Here is a 21576-nt window from a genome sequence, read left to right on the forward strand (position 1 = left end):
AACTACCATTCAGCCAATAGGATTGAGCTTGCATTCTATTGGCTGTTCCAATCAGCCAATAGAATGTGAGCTCATTCCTATTGGTTGATTGGATTTTTTCAACCTTAATTCCGATTGGCTGATAGAATTCTATCAGCCAATCGGAATCTAAGGGACGCCATCTTGGATTATGTCACTTAAAGGAACTTTCATTCATTGGGTAGTCATCGGCAGAAGAGGATGCTCTGTGCCGGATGTCTTGAAGATGGACCCGCTCCGCGCCGGATGGATGAAGATAGAAGATGCCGTCTGGATGAAGACTTCTGCCCGTCTGGAGGACCACTTCTCCCAGCTTGGATGAAGATTTCTCCCGGCTTCGTTGAGGACTTCTTGCCACTTCCCTGAGGACTTCTCCCGGCTCTTCAAAACTGTAAGTGGATCTTCAGGGGTTAGTGTTAGGTTTTTGTAAGGGTTTATTGGGTGGGTTTTATTTTTAGGTTAGGGCTTTTGGCTGCAATAGAGCTAAATGCCCTTTTAAGGGCAATGCCCATCCAAATGCCCTTTTCAGGGCAATGGGGAGCTTAGGTTTTTTTAGTTAGGGTTTTATTTGGGGGGTTGGTTGTGTGGCTGGTGGGTTTTACTGTTGGGGGTTGTTTGTATTTTTTTTTTACAGGTAAAAGAGCTGATTTCTTTGGGGCAATGCCTGTATTTATTTTAGCTAGGTAGTTATTAAATAGTTAATAACTATTTAGTAACTATTCTACCTAGTTAAAATTAATTCAAACTTGCCTGTAAAATAAAAATAAACCCTAAGCTAGATACAATGTAACTATTAGTTATATTGTAGCTAGTTTAAGGTTTATTTTACAGGTAAGTATTTTGTTTTAAATAGAAATTATTTAGTTATTAATAGTAGGTTTTATTTCGATTTATTTAATTATATTTAAGTTAGGGGATGTTAGGGTTAGGGTTAGACTTAGGTTTAGGGGTTAATAAATATAGTATAGTGGCGGTGACGTTGGGGGCGGCAGATTAGGGGTTAATAAATGTATATAGGTGGCGGCGATGTTAGGGACAGCAGATTAGGGGTTAATAATATTTAACTAGTGTTTGCGAGGCGGAGTGCAGCGGTTTAGGGGTTAATATGTTTGTTATAGTGGTGGCGATGTCGGGATCAGCAGATTAGGGGTTAATAATTTTATTTTAGTCTTTGCGATGCGAGAGGGCCTCAGTTTAGGGGTTAATAGGTAGTTTATGGGTGTTAGTGTACTTTGTAGCACTTTAGTTATGAGTTTTATGCTACAGCTTTGTAGTGTAAAACTCATAACCACTGACTTTAGAATGTGTTACGAATCTTACGGGATAGGCTGTACCGCTCACTTTTTGGCTTAAAAAAAAAAAGCTTGTAATACCTGCGCAATGGAAGTCCCATTGAAAAAAAGACTATGGAAATTGCGTAAGTTAATTTGCGGTACGGCCAAAAAAGTGTGCAGGACAGCTGTACCTACAAGACTCGTAAAAGCAGCGTTATGAGCCTTAACGCTGCTTTTTTACTAATAACGCAAAACTCGTAATCTAGCCGATAGTCTTTAAATGGCTAAATTGAATAAGCAATTTTAATGAAAAATGAATACTAGTAGGGAATGCTGAGAATAGACAATTACATTTTAATTAAAAAATATAAGCATACAGCAAAAATATATATATTTAAATAATTTATGTCTTTAATATTTAACAACGTTTTATTAAACATATCAGAGCACTGTCATGCACTTTTATATCTTCAGCTTAATGTGCAATCATAATAATTGGACTGAAATTTTGTGAAAAATCACAAGCAGTATTGCATTACTGTTTTAAACAATTTGAATAAACACTATACATACATTAGTACAGATATTATATCCAACAAATAAAGCCTAACAAAGCCATTCTCCTTTTATAATACACAGTAACTATAAATTAGGCATTCATAAAATTAAAGTCTGCTAGAACAATAACATTCTGTATTATTGTAGCTAAAAAAACAACTATTTTTCCAAACTATCACAAGGTCAAACAAATCTTAAGAACTTTTCTATTGTATATCCAACCATTACTCATATTCTGCTAAGAATTCCCAATCTTTATCCTACTCATGATTGATAAGAATGGCCAAAAAATAAATAAATAAATAAATAAATAACGTAAAATATTCTGTCATACAATTTGCACAAACATATATAAAACATTGTCTTTTCACTAGTAATTCAATGAATATTCAATCAAAAATAGTATCAAACATGATTGTTTATTGAGATTAAGTTTACCTGCTGTAGGATGTAAAATTTATTTCCGTGGCCTTTGACCACAATATATCACTTTCTCTTCCTTATCTATAAGAAATAATAAGCATAGCCTGAAGGGTCCCTGGGAGGCTGTCTGTGAGATGTGTATTTGCTGACACGTAACCTGACTATAGCCAAACACCATTACCCCTGTGACTGATTGGAGGGCAGCCATAAGTTAACAGTTTTATTTCCCTCCTGCAGCTGAGCTCCTTGACCACGCTAGCTGGGCTGACATGTCCTTTCAACTGTTGTTACCAGTTCAATGGTTTCCTTGTATAAAAGCTTCTCTTCATTTAAACCTCTTCATCTTGATCATTGCTGATGAGCTATCAATAATTTCAAGCTGGTTGAGCATTTGGATGAAGGTTAAATAAATCCAGCGTAGCTGTTTGCATTATTTTACCCAAGCGGAAGAATTCCAATTTGGAACTCATTTTGATACCAGTCATCTATGGATGCACTTACAGACTACGAATGATCATTATATACACTTGGAAGATAGAGTTATATATATTGTTTTAATTTCATTTATTTGAACAAGTAAATATACTATCTATCATCTGTCTGTCTGTCTATCATCTATCTTTCTAATGTTAGACTGTATTTCTGTATCAATATATATTAAATAAAAAATTAGAATATGCATAAAAATAACAATTAATCAACAAACAAATAACAATTTTCTTGGCATGTAATTCTGAATACATGTTCTCTAAATAATTGTTTCACATATCCTGTAAGTAATTTTCACATTAGGTGCTAAAGAAAGATGAATGACGTTGAGGAAGAACAAGGATAGAATACAAAAGAGAGTAGAAATAATACGGTATTAAAAAATTAGATGAATAGGAAAGGTTGAATAAGACACAATGGAATGTCCAAATGACAGCTGCTTCTTATATTATAAACTGACTTGCATGTGCAAACCTTTCCCACAAGGACTTCATAGGAGTTTTCACTGCTTAGTACATGGAACCCTAAGTCTGTGATCTCTAATGCAGTTGTTAAAAAATACTTGTATAGTTTACCTTTTTGTGCCCCAATTGTATCATTTTGATTTGCAAAGTTAAAACTTTGGAGACTACTCATCATTTTATCTAGTTCAATACTGCTGTGTTTAGATTTTGTGACAATGAAAGTTTTAATATTTCTAAATGTACCTTCCAGGATTCTTTCTTCTACTGTTGCTTTTATTAAAGTATCATTAAAAAGATATCTCGTCTTTAGGTTTATTTGTTCCCCAAAAGCAAAATTAGATCATATGTGGAACAGAATCAAATGATTTGCTCAAAGAAAGATAAGCAAAATCTTTGAGTTCTTTCAGTAAAATGATCGCTTTCCTGATCTGATATGTTATTTGACTATTATTTTTAATTATTTTCCTTCATTGGATGTAGATTCACTGGACAGCAGTTACCTGAATTCATGCTAGTGCCCTTCTACAGTAATAGCTTTGTACTTAAATATAGTATATAAACTTGTGTTGCCAAACCTGTTGATCTGAATCATCTATAAACTCTGCTGTTGCCTATTTGTTTGGCATTTTGCTTTTGGGATGTATTCTGCTACATTTCTTTGACTGGGTAGTTTTTATTTTTTGTATTTTAAATGGACACTCAAGTCAAAATAAAACTTTCATGATTTCGATAGAGCATGCAAATTTAAACAACTTTCCAATTTACTTCCATTAACGAAATGTGCATAGTCTTTTTATATTTATACATCTTGAGTCACCAGCTCCTACTGAGCATGTGCAAGAATTCACAGAATATACATATATGCATTTGTGATTGGCTGATGGCTGTCACATGATACAGGGGGAGTGGAAATAGACATAACTGAAATTTTTCAGAAAAAACCCACTACTCATTTGAAGTTTAGACTAAGGCACTGATGATCGTAAGTGCTACGAGGTGGCAAAATATTAAAAGGGATCTGCCTCTATGTTGAGCAAGCCTGTTAAAATATTCCAAGTTCCCGATATATTGGCATTGTCGAGAGGCATTTACTATACTTGCTATTGGTCGGTGATGCTGGCTATAGATAACACCCAGCACCACCGCCCAACTGCCGTGCCTAACCACTAATCCTAATACCCCAAAACTGAAGTACCCCACAATTGCAAACTAACACTACACTAATAAACATCTAAACCACCACATACCCACCACAAATCACTAGCTATTAACCCTTATGCCACCACATACCCACCACAAGTAACTATTAACACCTTTGTCACCACATACCCACTGCAGTTTACTAACTATAAACCCCTCTGCCACCACATACCCATAGCAAGTAACTATTAATCCATATGCTGCCACATACCCACTGCAAGTAACTAACTATTAACCCATATTCCACCACATAAAATATAACTAGTAAACCTAAACCGCCACAACCCTAAACACAATGTATCCCTACTCTAGCTAACTTAACACCTAACCCCCGCTCTAAACTAAACCCCCTCTAAAATAACACCACTAAGTTACAATTTTTTTTAAAACAAATCTAATTTACAAGAAAAAATAATAAACTACAGTATCCAAAAAAAAACAACAACTCACCATTATACCTAACATTAGTCTACATGGCCCATAAAATAAAAAACCCACCCAAAACAAAACAAAAAATTAAACCATAACAAAAATAAATTACAATTGCCCTAAAGTTTTTTTGGATTTTTTTTTTTTACAAAAACCCCCTTCTACAATTAAAGTATGCTCCACCTCTCAAAATAACAAAATCTAACTAAAAAAAAACTAGCCTAGAAAATAAAAGTTAAAATAAAAAACCCTATTCTTAAAAATAATAAACACCCCAAAAAAGCTGTAACTAACCCCAAGTTAGTGGTACTCACCATTGAGTAATCTAGCCCATCTTGATCTGGTGTTGGGTCCTCTTCATCCCGGGTTCTTCCCCAATCTTTACTTTCTTTAATGTTTAGGGGGATATTTATCAAAGGTCTGTCAGACCTGATATGACAGACCTCGCTGAATGCGGAGAGCAATACCCTCTCCATATTCAGTATTGCACCAGCAGCTCTTGTGAGCTGCTGGTGTAACGCAGCCCCCTGCAGATTTGCGGCCAATCGGGGGTGTCAATCAACCCGATCGTATTGGATCGGGTTGAATTGTGGCGATTTCTGTCCGCCTGCCCAGAGCAGGCGGACAGGTTATGGAGCAGCAGTCTTTAGACCGCTGCTTCATAACTGGTGTTTCTGGCGAGCCTTCAGGTTGGCCAGAAAAATGGGGCTTCAAGCTCAGTACGGAGCTTGATAGATATGCCCCTTAATCTTTAATGTTGGAGCTCTCTTCATCCTGGTGCCGGTAGCCCATCTTTAGGGCGGCGGAGGGGAAATTTGGTGGCCTTTTCCCCCGGCTCAGCTCTGCATCTTCTTTTCCTCAGGCTCTCTTCTACAAGCCCTCCTCTTCATGCAGTTGCTGCCACACACTGAAAGTCCAGAAGTGGAACCCCTATATATATAGGGGTAACAATTAATTACGATTAGCTGATTTTAAATCAGTCAATCCCAATTGGTTGATTCGAATCAGCCAATATCAAGAACCTTTTTAAATTAAATTTTAATTATCCTTTTCTATTGGATGATTAAAATTTAAATTTAAAAATGTTCTTGATAGTGACTGATTCAAATCAGCCAATAGGGATTGACTGATTAAAAATCAGCCAATCAGAATTAAGTGGTACCCCTATATATTGGGGTTCCCGCGCTTCCAGAATTTCAGTGTGTGGCAGTGACCGTATGAAGATGAGGGCTTGTAGAAGAGAGCTGAGGAAAAGAAGATCCGGAGCGGAGGCAGTGGAAGAGGCCGCCGAAGTCCACCTCTGCAGCCACAATTGTGGGCCCAAGTGCCAGGAACAGGGATGAAGAGGGCCTCGACATTGATGAAGATTGCAGACTGGGGTATGCAGAAGAGGCCGCCAGAGTCAGCCTCCGCTGACTGCGAAGATGGGCCCCCAGCGCAAGGAACTGGGATGAAGCGGGCCCAACATCAGATCAAGAGATTGATTACCCAACGCTGAATACCACTTTGGTGTTAGGGATTTTTTTAAGTGGATTTTAAATTTTTAAAAATAGGGTTTTTATTTTAACTTTTATTTTCTAGGCTAGGTTTTTAGTTATATGTTGATATTTTGGGGGGTGGTGGTTACTTGTATTGTAGAGGGGGGCTTTTGTAATTGTTTTTTTTTTCAAAAAGAGCTGATCACTTTAAGGCAATGACCTACAAAAGGCCCTTTTAAGGGCTATTGTAATCTATTTTAGGGTTAGTTTTTTTTTAGTGGGTTTTTTATTTTATGGGCCATGTAGTTTAGTGTTCGGTATAATGGTGTGTGTTTTTATTTAGGATACTGTAGTTTATTATTTTTGAAACTGATATTTTATTTTTTCTTGTAACTTAGATTTTTTTTAATTTAGTGGGGTTAGTTTAGAGGAGGTACTTAGATGTTAGTGTATTTCTAGTTTGCATTAGGAGGTGGCGTTTTTGTCCTTAATCGCCTAAACACCCCCCCATACCTGTATGGGGGTTGAGTAAATGATTATTGATGTTACCATTTATTAGGCCTTAATCTCCTAACCACCCCTCATACCTGTATGGGGTTGATTAGGTGATTATTGACGGTTACCATTTATTAGACCTTAATCTCCTAACCTAGGTAATTAGGTTAGGGCAGCTTAGGGGTAAAAATTGCATTTATCTTCAATTATTATGCATTCTTATGTATAATGCATATTATTTTAACTATTGTATATAAATTTAATTGATTTTTTTTATGTGTTTTTAATTTTATACATATATATATATATATTTTTTTTTTTTTTATATTTTTTTATTGAGATTCATTCAGGGTATACAAAACATGTATGTCAATATAAGTCATATAAGCAAGGTTACACAACGTAAAATTATTGTCATGAATCTAACTATCCTCAAACATGGACACAAGACAACTGCAAACGATAATATGCACAATTAATACCCACCAAACTGTACGCCTTCTAAAAATAAACCTTTTAAGGCCACTCTTGGATCTCATAATATCCTAAAATAAAATGTAACAGTATAGAAGGCAACTATAATCAGTAGGAGATCACTTTTGGATCTCAGATTGTGAATCTGTATTTTTTACTATATAAACACGCTCTTATATCAGCTATGAATGTGACATGGAAAATGGAACAATAAACTAATAAGAGAACACTATGTCACGTGAAATTGTAAATAAGAACAACAATATACATAACAATATTATATGTAATAAAGGATGGGATTACTATAGGATTTATTTTCCTATGCTCATGACGTGAGCCCAAAGGAGTATGTGGGGGGGGGGGGGGGAGGGAGGAGAATGATCAAATATAAATGCTGTGGAGGTGGAGTTATTAAAAACTAGATCCAATGAAGTAAGAGTTGTGGGTACTTAAGGTTTTTATGTCTACCAAGTGAACCAATAGAGTGAGGGGGGGTCAGTATAGTATCAAATGTCTGAGAAATCCGGGGGATAAGGTAATTCAATATATAACGCTCAAAGGCACAAATGGGTAAATGGAATGTGTCGTATAAGTCTAACTTTAACGGAGTCTTGAGTCTTGTCACCCCACTAGTGGTGAAAAGTTAAATCTACATGTTATTGCCAACTATAATTTGTACTCCGCATTCTGTGGCATGAGAATTTAAAAAAAAGTCTAACATAACTTTTGTGGAAAATTCCTATTGCCAATCACCTAGCACATGGCACATCCTATAATCCCTGTCTAACATTGTGCATCTATATACTGATATAAAGTAGTTTACCAAGATACTGTCATTTAACATCTCAAATATATAATGCTGTCTCTTTCAAGTATTGCAAACCAGCTAATCAGTAACACATATTTAGTAACACATCTTATTACTTGGGTATGGGCCCTATACCCAAGCACCATATCGTCTACAAAACATAGGAAGTGATAAACAGGCGATTACTAGTATAATGGCAATGGTTAGAGTAGGGTAACCGAGAACTGGACTATCGGCCACAAACATAGCCACAATATAAACATGTAGTGCTGGGTGTGCCACATTATCATCTGCAATATATGTGTAGTGGGGTTCAGATTTAAAGAAAGTAGAATGGTAGGGGGATAAAAACAACTTACTAGTTTCCATTGACCCACTTATATCTGTATATATAATTCCTAGTGCACTCAGACTTAGTAAGGTATAGCAACTCAATGTGCCTCTTTGAAATTACCTACATAAAAGATAGGAGATGGTTATAAAGTAATTTTAAAAAAATCAGCAAACCAATAACATCAGACCCTCAAATTACTGGAGGGTAATTTTCAATGGAACCAAACCTTTAGCTGTAAGATTGTATAAGAAGCACAGAACAGATAATATTAGCCAAATTATAGGACCATCTTGGAGGTCTAAATATAAAAGTAGCTTCTAGCTAAATCTCAATCAAGTTAACCTTGCCATAACCTAAAATATTGCTGCAGCGTGACTACTACATGTTTGGAACTGATCCCACCATATAAAAAGCTCTGTGGAATAAACTGTTTAGTCATATAGGCCCTGGGAATTCATCATATATATTAGCATATCTTTTGTAGCTCTGTCAAGCATAGAAGAAAGTAATATTCCAATAAAGAAATTTAGGATATAGCAAGCAGACACTTATGCAATCTCCAGAAGCACATATATATAAGGTCAATCTAAATAAACTTCCTGCTACATTAAAAACATTGGAAATATAAACTGCTAATTTTATAAACTATGAGAATAAATTCAGAAACTCCTAACTTTTAGAACCGGACACTTAAAATAACAAGCTTATGACATAGAACCCTAAGCTAATAAGCCCGTCTAGATGGTGACTTTATCCCCTTTCTGAACCAGTCTAAGGCATAGTAATTCAATGTCCCACAATCTGAGAGTCTAATATATAGATGTTGCATTGGTCATTAATGTGGGAGAAGTTGGTATAGGTTGACCAAGATGACCGCCCGGTTAGTCTCTTACCCAATACCGGCTCTAGTATGGCCAGTTATGACCAGTTCCAATAACCATATTGTAAAGCCCACAGTTTGTTTCTCAGCTCGTTGCTGTTTGCTAGCACTGCAACTATTTGTACACCGCTTCAAAGCTTCATTCCTCATCAATGAATATTCATGTCTGGTAGTGGCTTTTCCGATGAAGGACCGCGAGGCTGTGGTGGCTCCCTGCATGCCATGCTCTGCGTCTGTCACCTGTTTCATCACAGGAGTCTTAGCCGACATCAGCCAGGAATCTGAGCGTGATCCCCATTGTTCGCACATCTCACAGTCCCCCATATCGCAAACATGTTCCTCCGGACTTATCCGTGGCTCAGCAGTGGGAAGTTGAGGAAAGGTATGGCTTATTATTATGTGAATAAGCTCTCTCCTTGCATCCTGTAGCGCTGTAACCACCTTACTACAAAGCTCCTCCATAACGACAAGTGTAGAGAACGTGGAGTTAGGAGAGGTGGAAAACTTAGTCGGTCTTCTAAAGTGTCTCAAAAAGTCACGGTATATAGTTTATGGAGGAGTTTGAGCTTTTAGACTGTAATATGCCGCATGGGCTGAAAGATGGCCGCCTCTGTATGGCTTCTGTACTAGATGATTCGCTAATAATGTACCCAGCTCTATTATCTCATCTTCTTTTGGGCTCCGACCGCTCAGCCAGTTAAGTTCGGTCCCCCTGAACTTCAATGCACTTTTGTGGTGTGAATTCTTTCCAACCGAGTGGCCATTTAAGTTTATAAAGGTAAAATTTCTGCGGAGCAGTAGTAAAGTGCGACCACTCGGCTGTAGAGCTAGCTCCGCCCCCTACATATATATATTTTAAAATGTATATTCATGTTACAAAAGGCATTCGTATTAAAATTGTTTATTACATCACAGGCATACAGTTATGTAATACTATAATTATAATGCAACTGTCTTTTATAACATAAATATAGAAACATAGAAACATAGAATTTGACAGTAGATAAGAACCAAAAAGGCCCATCAAGTCTACCCATATTACATGTTACTTTTTCCTTAGGATTGCCTTATGCATATCCCAGACATTTTTTAATTCTTTTACAGTCTTTGTGTTTACCACCTCAAATGGAAGTTTATTCCATGAATCCACCACCCTTTCTGTAAAAAAAATGCTTCCTCAAATTTCTCCTGAATCTGCTACCCTCTAACTTTAGATTGTAACCCCTTGTTTTGGCTTTCAGCTTCTATGTTATTAAGTCCCTTTTATATATTTGAAGGTTTCTATCATGTCACCTCTTTCCCTTCTATCCTCTAAACTATACATATTTAGATCATTGAGTCTTTCTTTGTACGTTTTATATTTTAGACCATGTACCATTTTAGTAGCTGTGATACAAATGTGATGTGGCAGGCCATATATGAGTGAATTGTTGGATGAACCAATGTTTTAACTGATCTATATGTTAGTTGAAGTCCTTAACTAGTTGTTATAATGCACCATGCTTATATAATTATTAATGCTGACTGCTGACAAGAATTAAGTTTGCCTAACAAGAAACCACAAACATGTACACTATTAAGATGCCAAGAACATTTGTCTGAATCATAAATTCTTAGCACAAATAATGACACGTACACAGCTATGAAACGGGGAACTATATACACAGTATTATCTCAGCAACAGTATAAAGGAGAGCTGGGACTTCCTCTTTTCTGATTCTCTATTCATGGGCAAAGGTGCTGCTTGGCTATTAAGCTGAAACTCCCAGATCTCCTATATTGTTCAGGTTGCAGTGACGGGGATCCCCAGCCAAAGTGAAACATATATGATGCATAATCTGGTGATCTAGTAATTTATATTATTTGTTGCTTATAGTATGTAACATAAGGTATTGCTTAACAACTCAGTAATTGAATTGTTGCTCATAGTATGTAATATAAAGTATTGCTTAACAACTTATTAATTGAATTGTTATAAAAACCACTTGTTTTAACCAATACAGAGTGTTTATTGGGCAATGCATAATTGGCGACGAGGATGGGATATTTAAGTATTTGACTGTTGAAATACTCGTGTTGGTTGCGGGTGTTACGCTGTCAAATCATAAATAAATAACAAACTTATTCACAAAAGAAGCGTGGTTGTGTGAACAATGGGACTTGACTCTTACAGAAGCTAATCTTGTTGATGCAGTTAAAACATTAGAGGAAGTGCCTGTTAAGAGAGGAAAAGAACAGCCCGCTGCACGGAGGCTATGGATAATGTGTACAGCATATAGGAAACAACATAAGAAAGTAGAAGATTGGCGTAAGTGTAATTTAAAATTAGAAAAACATATTTAATTTCTGAATAAAAGGGTAATATTAAGGTAGCGCAATGCAACAATAGGTTGCTATTAGATAAGTTGAGTACTTATCAACATGTAGCTGAAGTAGCTGTGATGAAGGAAGCAGCTAATAAATATAAAAAAACGAAAAGGGAAAGTTAGTAAAGTTAAAATCAGGAAATATATAGTTACAGCAGGAATGTTACAGCCCAGAAAGGCATCACATTGCAGTGTTAGGACCAGTCAGCATTGGGACAACTTGTAAGTTGGTGACTGGCTTAAGCAAAATATGAGCTTAGGTGAATTCTTTTTTTTTTTTATTTTGCAATATTCAAAATGTTTATATAATATAGAATGGGATGTGTGGCAATAGTCTATTTTGTGTAATTATTTGGTTGGTTGCTTGCACCCCTAAAAAGTAATATTAATAAAATAATTTTTTAAGGTGTGCAGAAACATTTGTATTTGTATTTAAAGGAAGACTAACCATCTTCATGGTTTCTAGAACCCCACCCCACATAGTTGCTCAGGTGCTCTCATTATAGTGCATTGGAAGTGTGTATAAAGCCAGAGAGGCTCATTCTTAGATACATAGGTTATATATGTGTTTATTTTAATTTATCAATGTTTTGACAATAAACTACAGTGAACGTTGATGCTGCCAAGGAAAATGTGCTGTTTATTTTACCTGAGCTCTTCTAAGAATGTTTGAATTTATTAATTAAATCACTGAACTTGCTGAGGGCAGCAGGATTCATATTCATTTATATTGCATTCCATATTATTCACAAGCAGCAGGTTTGGTAGAGCAAATTAATGGTTTATTAAAAACAGCATTTGAAAAAGTTAAATAAGGGAGAATATGGGCGATGGAGAGATAATCTCTCACAAGCTTTACAGATTATTAATAACTGCCCCTATGTAAATTTGCAGATACATTGTAAAGGCAGTAATGTACAACGAGTTTCCACTTTAGTGGATACTGGTGCGGAGGCTACTTTAATTTACGGCAATCCTAAAAATATCTATTTTTTTTTAAAGGGGCAATAGTTAGCATTATTGAAACCAGGATAGGTAGAATTAATTAAAACTGGAATAGAATGCCAGATACCTCCTGAACACTATGGACAATTAGCCTCAATATCTAGCTTAGCTAGGATGAATTTTAGATGCTGGTTATCAAGGAGAAGTAATTTTAGTCAACAATGGAAAACAAATATTACATATTCAAGAAGGGGACGGAATAGCTTAGTTGTTGATAATTCCATTGTTCATGGCAACTATGTTAGAGGGGGAACCCCCAACTACCTTACCAGTGAGAGGGGATAAGGGCTTTGGTTCATCAAATATTAAAAATGTAGGTGCTAAAATATGGATTTAAAATCTTCAAGGATCGCCAGATGCGGTTGAAGTAATTTATTTACCATTTTGTTTACCTTTTACAGATATGACTGAAATTCAGTATATGAATTCTTATTTTTGGCCTCCATGGAAAGCTTTTTGGGGCACAAGCCGTAACACCAGGAGAAGAGATTGTACAGAAAGAAAGTCAAACTGTTAGGTGGTATGGATGAATCGAACACGAATTTGACAACAGGATAATTACACGTGTGATGGCAACACTTATTGTAATATAGCCAATGTGACTGTGAATCCAGGATATCTTTGGACACCCCATCAGGACAAAAGTATCAACTGAATTACTGTTTGTATAATGATACCGGAACTATACATATCCAAAATCTGACTTCAATACCTTGTGCTGGAGTCGATTTGGGGTATTTATGGACAACATTAGCACAAAATAGTTCCACTTATCTACCTTATGTGGATAACAGGTGTATAGCAAGTGGATAACAAGTGAGTGTAAAGCAAGTGTATAACAAGTGTATAACAAATGTACAAAAGATCTTTGTAGATGTAGTAGTTCAATTTCCACCTACCACAGAGTGTAAAATACGAACCCGAAGGGCATGGTATGATATCTTGTTTGGATCATAAAGTACAATTGCAGAAACACTGAATGGATTTGATATAGAAACTTTAGCAAATAGATTACATAATGTGGGACAAGGCATGAACAAGGCTTTAAGAAATCAGGCTAGATGGATGCCTAATACTTTTAAGACACAACAAAAACAATTAGATATTATTTTTTATGTATTGGATTTAGTTAATGCCACGACTTATTGGGGGGAGGATTTAACTCATAATTTATCTTCCTTCAATCACTGGACAGTGTGTAGTTTTAAAACATTAACTAAAATCCAACAAAAAAATGCTGCTATAACTAGATTGATGACTGGTAATTTAGGATTATGGAAACAATTATTGAACATAAAAAATTCCAACATGTGGATAAAGTTGGAAAGTGCTTTAATCAATTGTAATGATACAGTATGTAAAGGAAATGTACAATAATATAATATTATCAACATAGATATTATGTGCAAATTTATAGCTTAGCCTATGATTTTAGGAGGTGCATATTGGATGCCTCAGTTTAAAGGTACCGATATTGATACTAATAATTTAACACATGATTTAAATTTATGTGAAGAGATGATAGAAGGAGTGGTATGTACTGTTCATTCCAGACTATATGAACCATGTTTATTGCAAAATACTATTAACGTCTGTGATTGGACAATCCTACCTATACAATGGAAAATGTTGATTGAAATAGCTTTGCAAACACTATGCATACTAACTAATGAAAGGGTTATACTACAAATGGATATTCATTTTCAGGGTGTTAATCAAATATAACCACATTTCAATGGTTGAATCATACTTATATCTTGCACCCTGATGTACATATGATTGTTTCTTCCACTTGGATTCCCAAAGCTATTCAGATCCCTAATTTGAATTGATCTTTTTCATTATTAGAAGATATAATGTTTAGTACATAAACATAATAAAATATTGAATATGTCAATTACTCATAGAATGATATACACAACATTTGTAGGAAATAAATTGTTAAAAATAGGATCAGACATAGAGGCAGCTACACAGCATTATTTTCATGGGATATTCAACATCAACTACTAAGATGCTAAATTGGATAATTCACCCTGTGTTGGTGATTCTAATTTGTGTGTTAACTATATGGAATTGCTACATGGCTTATCGAATGTTCTGCAGACCTTTAAAAGTCATGTCATATTCATATGGTCAGTAAAATATCGCTTCAAGGACCGAATGTGATACAAATGTGATATGGCAGGCCATATATGAGTGAATTGTTGGATGAACCAATGTTTTAACTGATCTATATGTTAGTTGAAGACCTTAACTAGTTGTTATAATGCCCTATGCTTTTATAATTATTAATGCTGACTGCTGACAAGAATTATGTCTGCCTAACAGGAAACCACAAACATGTACACTATTAAGATGCCAAGAACATTTCTCTGAATAATAAACTCTCAGCACAAATAATGACAAGTACACAGCTATGAAATGGGGAACTATATACACAGTATTATCTCAGCAACAGTATAAAGGAGAGCTTGGACTTCCTCTTTTGTGATTCTCTATTTATGAGAAAATGTGCTGCTTGGATATTAAGCTGGAACTCCCAGATCTCCTATATTGTTAGGGTTGCAGTGACGAAAATCCACAGCCAAAGTGGAACATATATGATGCAAAATCTGGTGATGTAGTAATTTATATTATTTGTTGCTTATATTATGTAACATAAGGTATTGCTTAACAACTCAGTAATTGAATTGTTGCTTATAGTATGTAACAAAGTATTGCTTAGCAACTTATTAATTGAATTGTTTAATAAAACCACTTGTTTTAACCAATACGGAGTGTTTATTGAGCAATACAGTAGCCCTCCTTTGGACAGCTTCTAGTTTATTTATATCTTTCTGAAGATATGGTCTCCAGAACTGTACACATTATTCCAGATTTGGTCTAACTAATGATCTGTAAAGTGGGATAAGAACCTTGCTATTTCTGCTACTAATACCTCTTCCAATACAACCAAGTATCCCGTTTATTTGACCAGTCCTCAAGTTTTTTTAATATAACTGTTCATTTGATCAAACCCTCCTGGAATATCTATCCTGTTACAAATTTTTGTATCATCAGCAGACAAGCAAACTTTCCCCTTAAGCCCACTTCCAATATCACTTATGAACATGTTAAACAAAACAAAAGTAAATGATGCCTCATTTGAATGTACTCCATTAATTGAAACCCTCTGTCGTCTATCTTTAAGCCAGCATTCTACCCACTTAACAATCTTATCATCTATTCCAAGGCAATACATTTTGTAAATAAGTTTGTTGTGTGGTACTGTGTCAAATGCTTTGCTAAAGTCTAGATATTCAACATCTATGTCTCCTCCCTGGTCTATTATTTTAGTTACACGGTCAAAGAAATAAATTAGATTAGTCTGACATGATCTTCCAGCAGTGAAACCATTCTGTCCTTTGTCTTCTAAGTTGTTTGGCTGAAGGAAAGATACAAGTCTTTCCTTTACCCCCTTAATGACCAGACCATTTTGCAATTTTCTTACCCTTAAGGACAAGGGCTATTTTTAAATTTCTGCAGTGTTTGTGTTTAACTGAAATTTTACTCTTACTCATTTACTACATCCACACATATTATATACTGTTTTTCTCACCATTAAATGGAATTTCTAAAGATAACATTATTTTCTTTATATCTTATAATTTTCTATAAAAAAATTATAAAATATGAGGAAAAAATGAAAAAAACACACACTTTTTCTAACTTTGACCCCCAAAATCTGTTACACGTCTACAACCACCAAAAAACACCCATGCTAAATAGTTTCTAAATTTTGTCCTGAGTTTAGAAATACCCAATGTTTACATGTTCTTTGCTTTTTTTTGCAAGTTATAGGGCAATAAATACAAGTAGCACTTTGCTATTTCCAAACCATTTTTTTTCTAAATTAGCGATAGTTACATTGGAACACTGATATCTGTCAGGAATCCCTAAATATTCCTTGACATGTATATATTTTTTTTAGTAGATAACCCAAAGTATTGATCTAGGCCCATTTTGGTATATTTCATGCCACCATTTCACTGCCAAATGCGATCAAATAAAAAAAAAATGTTCACTTTTTCACAAATTTGGTCACAAACTTTAGGTTTCTCACTGAAATTATTTACAAACAGCTTGTGCACTTATGGTTGTAAATGCTTCTCTTGGATCCCTTTTGCTAAGAAATAGCAGACTTATATGGCTTTGGAGTTGCTTTTTGGTAATTAGAAGGCCGCTAAATGCCGCTGTGCACCACACGTGTATTATGCCTAGCAGTGAAGTGGTTAATAAGGGAGCTTGTAGGGTTAATTCTTTAGTGTAGTGTAGTAGACAATCCCAAGTATTGATCTAGGCCCATTTTGGAATATTTCATGTCACCAATTTTCCGCCAAATGCGATCAAATAAAAAAAAAAAAACATTACATTTTTCACAATTTTAGGGTTCTCACTGAAATTATTTGCAAACAGCTTGTGCAATTATGGTACAGATTCTTGTAAATGCTTCTCTGGGATCCCCTTTGTTCAGAAATAGCAGACTTATATGGGTTTGGCATCGCTTTTTGGTAATTAGAAGGCTGCTAAATGCCGCTGCGAAGCATACTTGTATTATGCCTAGCAGTGAAGGGGTTAATTTGGTAGCTTGTAGGGAGCTTGCAGGGTTAATTTTAGCTTTAGTGTATAGATCAGCCGCCCACCTGACACATCCCACCCCCTGATCCCTCCCAAACAGCTCTCTTCCCTCCTCCATCCCATAATTGTCCCCGCCATCTTAAGTACTAGTAGCTATTACTGATTAAAGTTATCTTAGAACCCTTGGATGAATATTATCTGGACCCACAGACTTATTTACTTTATTTTTGATAAAGCCCTTTAAAACTCTCCCTCTGTAAAAAGAAAAGTACTACTCACTTACGCCTAGATTTAGAGTTTGGCGTTAGCCGTCAAAACCAGCGTTAGAGGCTCCTAACGCTGGTTTTGGGCTACCGCTGGTATATAGAGTCAGTCAGGAAAAGGTCTAACGCTCACTTTGCAGCCGCGACTTTTCCATACCGCAGATCCCCCTACGCCATTTGCGTATCCTATCTTTTCAATGGGATCTTTCTAACGCTGGTATTTAGAGTCGTGGCTGAAGTGAGCGTTAGAAATCTAACGACAAAACTCCAGCCGCAGAGAAAAGCCAGGAGTTAAGAGCTTTCTGGGCTAATGCCAGATCATAAAGCTCTTAACTACTGTGCTCTAAAGTACACTAACACCCATAAACTACCTATGTACCCTTAAACCAAGGTCCCCCCCACATCGCCACCACTCTATTAAAATTTTTTAACCTCTAATCTGCCGACCGCACACCGCCGCCACCTACATTATCCCTATGTACCCCTAATCTGCTGCCCCTAACACCGCCGACCCCTATATTATATTTATTAACCCCTAATCTGCCGCCCCACCCGTCGCCTCCACCTACCTTCAATTATTAACCCCTAATCTGCTGACCGGACCTCACCGCTACTATAATAAAGTTATTAACCGCTAATCCGCCTCACTCCCGCCTTGATAACCCTATAATAAATAGTATTAACCACTAATCTGCCCTCCCTAACATCGTCGACACCTAACTTCAAGTATTAACCCCTAATCTGCCGACCGGACCTCACCGCTACTATAATAAAGTTATTAACCCCTAAAGCTAAGTCTAACCCTAACACTAACAACCCCCTAAGTTAAATATAATTTAAATCTAACGAAACAAATTAACTCTTATTAAATAAATTATTCCTATTTAAAGCTAAATACTTACCTGTAAAACAAATCCTAATATAGCTACAATATAAATTATAATTATATTGTAGCTATTTTAGGATTAATATTTATTTTACAGGTAACTTTGTATTTATTTTAACCAGGTACAATAGCTATTAAATAGTTAATAACTATTTAATAGTTACCTAGTTAAAATAATTACAAAATTACCTGTAAAATAAATCCTAACCTAAGTTACAATTAAACCTAACACTACACTATCAATAAATTAATTAAATACAATACCTACAAATAAATACAATTAAATAAACTAACTAAAGTACAAAAAATAAAAAAGAACTAAGTTACAAAAAATAAAAAAAATATTTACAAACATTAGAAAAATATTACAACAATTTTAAGCTAATTACACCTACTCTAAGCCCCCTAATAAAATAACAAAGCCCCCCAAAATAAAAAAATGCCCTACCCTAAAATAAAAATAGAAAAGCTCTTTTACCTTACCAGCCCTTAAAAGGGCCTTTTGCGGGGCATGCCCCAAAGAATTCAGCTCTTTTGCCTGTAAAAAAAAACATACAATACCCCCCCAACATTACAACCCACCACCCACATACCCCTAATCTAACCCAAACCCCCCTTTAATAAACCTAACACTAAGCCCCTGAAGATCTTCCTACCTTATCTTCACCACGCCGGGTATCACCGATCCGTCCAGGCTCCGATGTCTTGATCCAAGCCCAAGCGGGGGCTGAAGACGTCCATCCTCCGGCTGAAGTCTTGATCCAAGCAGCGGCTGAAGAAATCCATCATCAGGCAGAAGTCTTCATCCTAGCCGGGTAGAAGAGGAGATCCGGACCGGTAGACATCTTAATCCAAGCGGCATCTTCTATCTTCTTCCATCCGATGACGAGTGGCTCCATCTTCAAGACCTCCGGCACGGATCCATCCTCTTCTTCCGACGTCCTAAAACAGAATGAGCTCGCATTCTATTGGCTGATCGGAACAGCCAATAGAATGCGACCTCAATCTGATTGGCTGATTGGATCAGCCAATCGGATTGAACTTGAATTTTATTGGCTGATTCCATCAGCCAATCAGATTATTCCTACCTTAATTCCGATTGGCTGATAGAATCCTATCAGCCAATTGGAATTCAAGGGACGCCATCCTGGATGACGTCCCTTAAAGGAACCTTCATTCTGTTTTAGGACGTCGGAAGAAGAGGATGGATCCACGCCAGAGGTCTTGAAGATGGAGCCGCTCGTCATCGGATGGAAGAAGATAGAAGATGCCGCTTGGATGAAGATATCTACCGGTCCGGATCTTCTCTTCTGCCCGGATAGGATGAAGACTTCTGCCCGATGATGGATTTCTTCAGCCACCGCTTGGATCAAGACTTCAGCCGGAGGATGGACGTCTTCAGCCCCCGCTTGGGCTTGGATCAAGACATCGGAGCCTGGACGGATCGGTGATACCCGGCGTGGTGAAGATAAGGTAGGAAGATCTTCAGGGCTTAGTGTTAGGTTTATTTAAGGGGGGTTTGGGTTAGATTAGGGGTATGTGGGTGGTGGGTTGTAATGTTGGGTGGGTATTGTATGTTTTTTTTACAGGCAAAAGAGCTGAATTCTTTGGGGCATGCCCCGCAAAAGGCCCTTTTAAGGGCTGGTAAGGTAAAAGAGCTTTTCTATTTTTATTTTAGAATAGGGTAGGACATTTTTTTATTTTGGGGGGCTTTGTTATTTTATTAGGGGGGCTTAGAGTAGTGTAATTAGTTTAAAATTGGTTGTAATATTTTTCTAATGTTTGTAAATATTTTTTTATTTTTTGTAACTTAGTTCTTTTTTATTTTTTGTACTTTAGTTAGTTTATTTAATTGTATTTATTTGTAGGTATTGTATTTAATTAATTTATTGATAGTGTAGTGTTAGGTTTAATTGTAGATAATTGTAGGTATTTTATTTAATTAATTTATTGATAGTGTAGTGTTAGGTTTAATTGTAACTTAGGTTAGGATTTATTTTACAGGTAATTTTGTAGTTATTTTAACTAGGCAGCTATTAAATAGTTATTAACTATTTAATAGCTATTGTACCTGGTTAAAATAAATACAAAGTTACCTGTAAAATAAATATTAATCCTAAAATAGCTGCAATATAATTATAATTTATATTGTAGCTATATTAGGATTTATTTTACAAGTAAGTATTTAGCTTTAAATAGGAATAATTTATTTAATAAGAGTTAATTTATTTAGTTAGATTTAAATTATATTTAACATAGGGGGGTGTTAGTGTTAGGGTTAGACTTAGCTTTAGGGGTTAATAACTTTATTATAGTAGCGGTGAGGTCCGTTCGGCAGATTAGGGCTTAATACTTGAAGTTAGGTGTCGGCGATGTTAGGGAGGGCAGATTAGGGGTTAATACTATTATTATAGGGTTAGTGAGGCGGGAGTGAGGCGGATTAGGGGTTAATAACTTTATTATAGTAGCGGTGAGGTCCGGTCGGCAGATTAGGGGTTAATATTTGTAGGTAGGTGGAGGCGACGTTGGGGGGGGGCAGATTAGGGGGGTAATAAATATAATATAGGGGTCGGCGGTGTTAGGGGCAGCAGATTAGGGGTTCATAGGGATAACGTAGGTTGCGGCGGTGTCTTAAGTACTGACAAAAAGTCTGCCAGTACTAAAATAATTTTACAAAATAGAGCTTTTTCTGTAGTGTAGCTGCTCCCCCTCAATACCCCCATCCCCCTCCCAGATCCTTTGATACTTATTTTTTTATTTTTTTTTTTTAAATTGCCCCGTCTCCTACAATTCAGGGATCATTGGCAGTAGTGGGTGCTGTGCGCATGCGCATCCCCGCAGGCCCCCCCTGCACGCTCCCAGCACCCGCGTGCACATTGCACTTACAGGAACCGGATGCTGGGTAGCGATGGGCCGCCAACCCACCTCCCTGCTAAGCTCCCATGCACTAACGATCGGCACCATCACTACCGGTGCAGAGAGGGCCACAGAGTGGCTCTCTCTGCATCGGAGGCTTGAAAAATGGTATTGCAGTATACCTCAATATCGAGTCATCACTGCAATACCCTGAAAGGAGCTGGAAGTGATCGCAATCGCTTACAATACTCAATTA

The sequence above is a fragment of the Bombina bombina genome, chromosome 6 (genome assembly GCF_027579735.1).
Source record: "Bombina bombina isolate aBomBom1 chromosome 6, aBomBom1.pri, whole genome shotgun sequence".
Taxonomy (NCBI): Eukaryota; Metazoa; Chordata; class Amphibia; order Anura; family Bombinatoridae; genus Bombina; species Bombina bombina.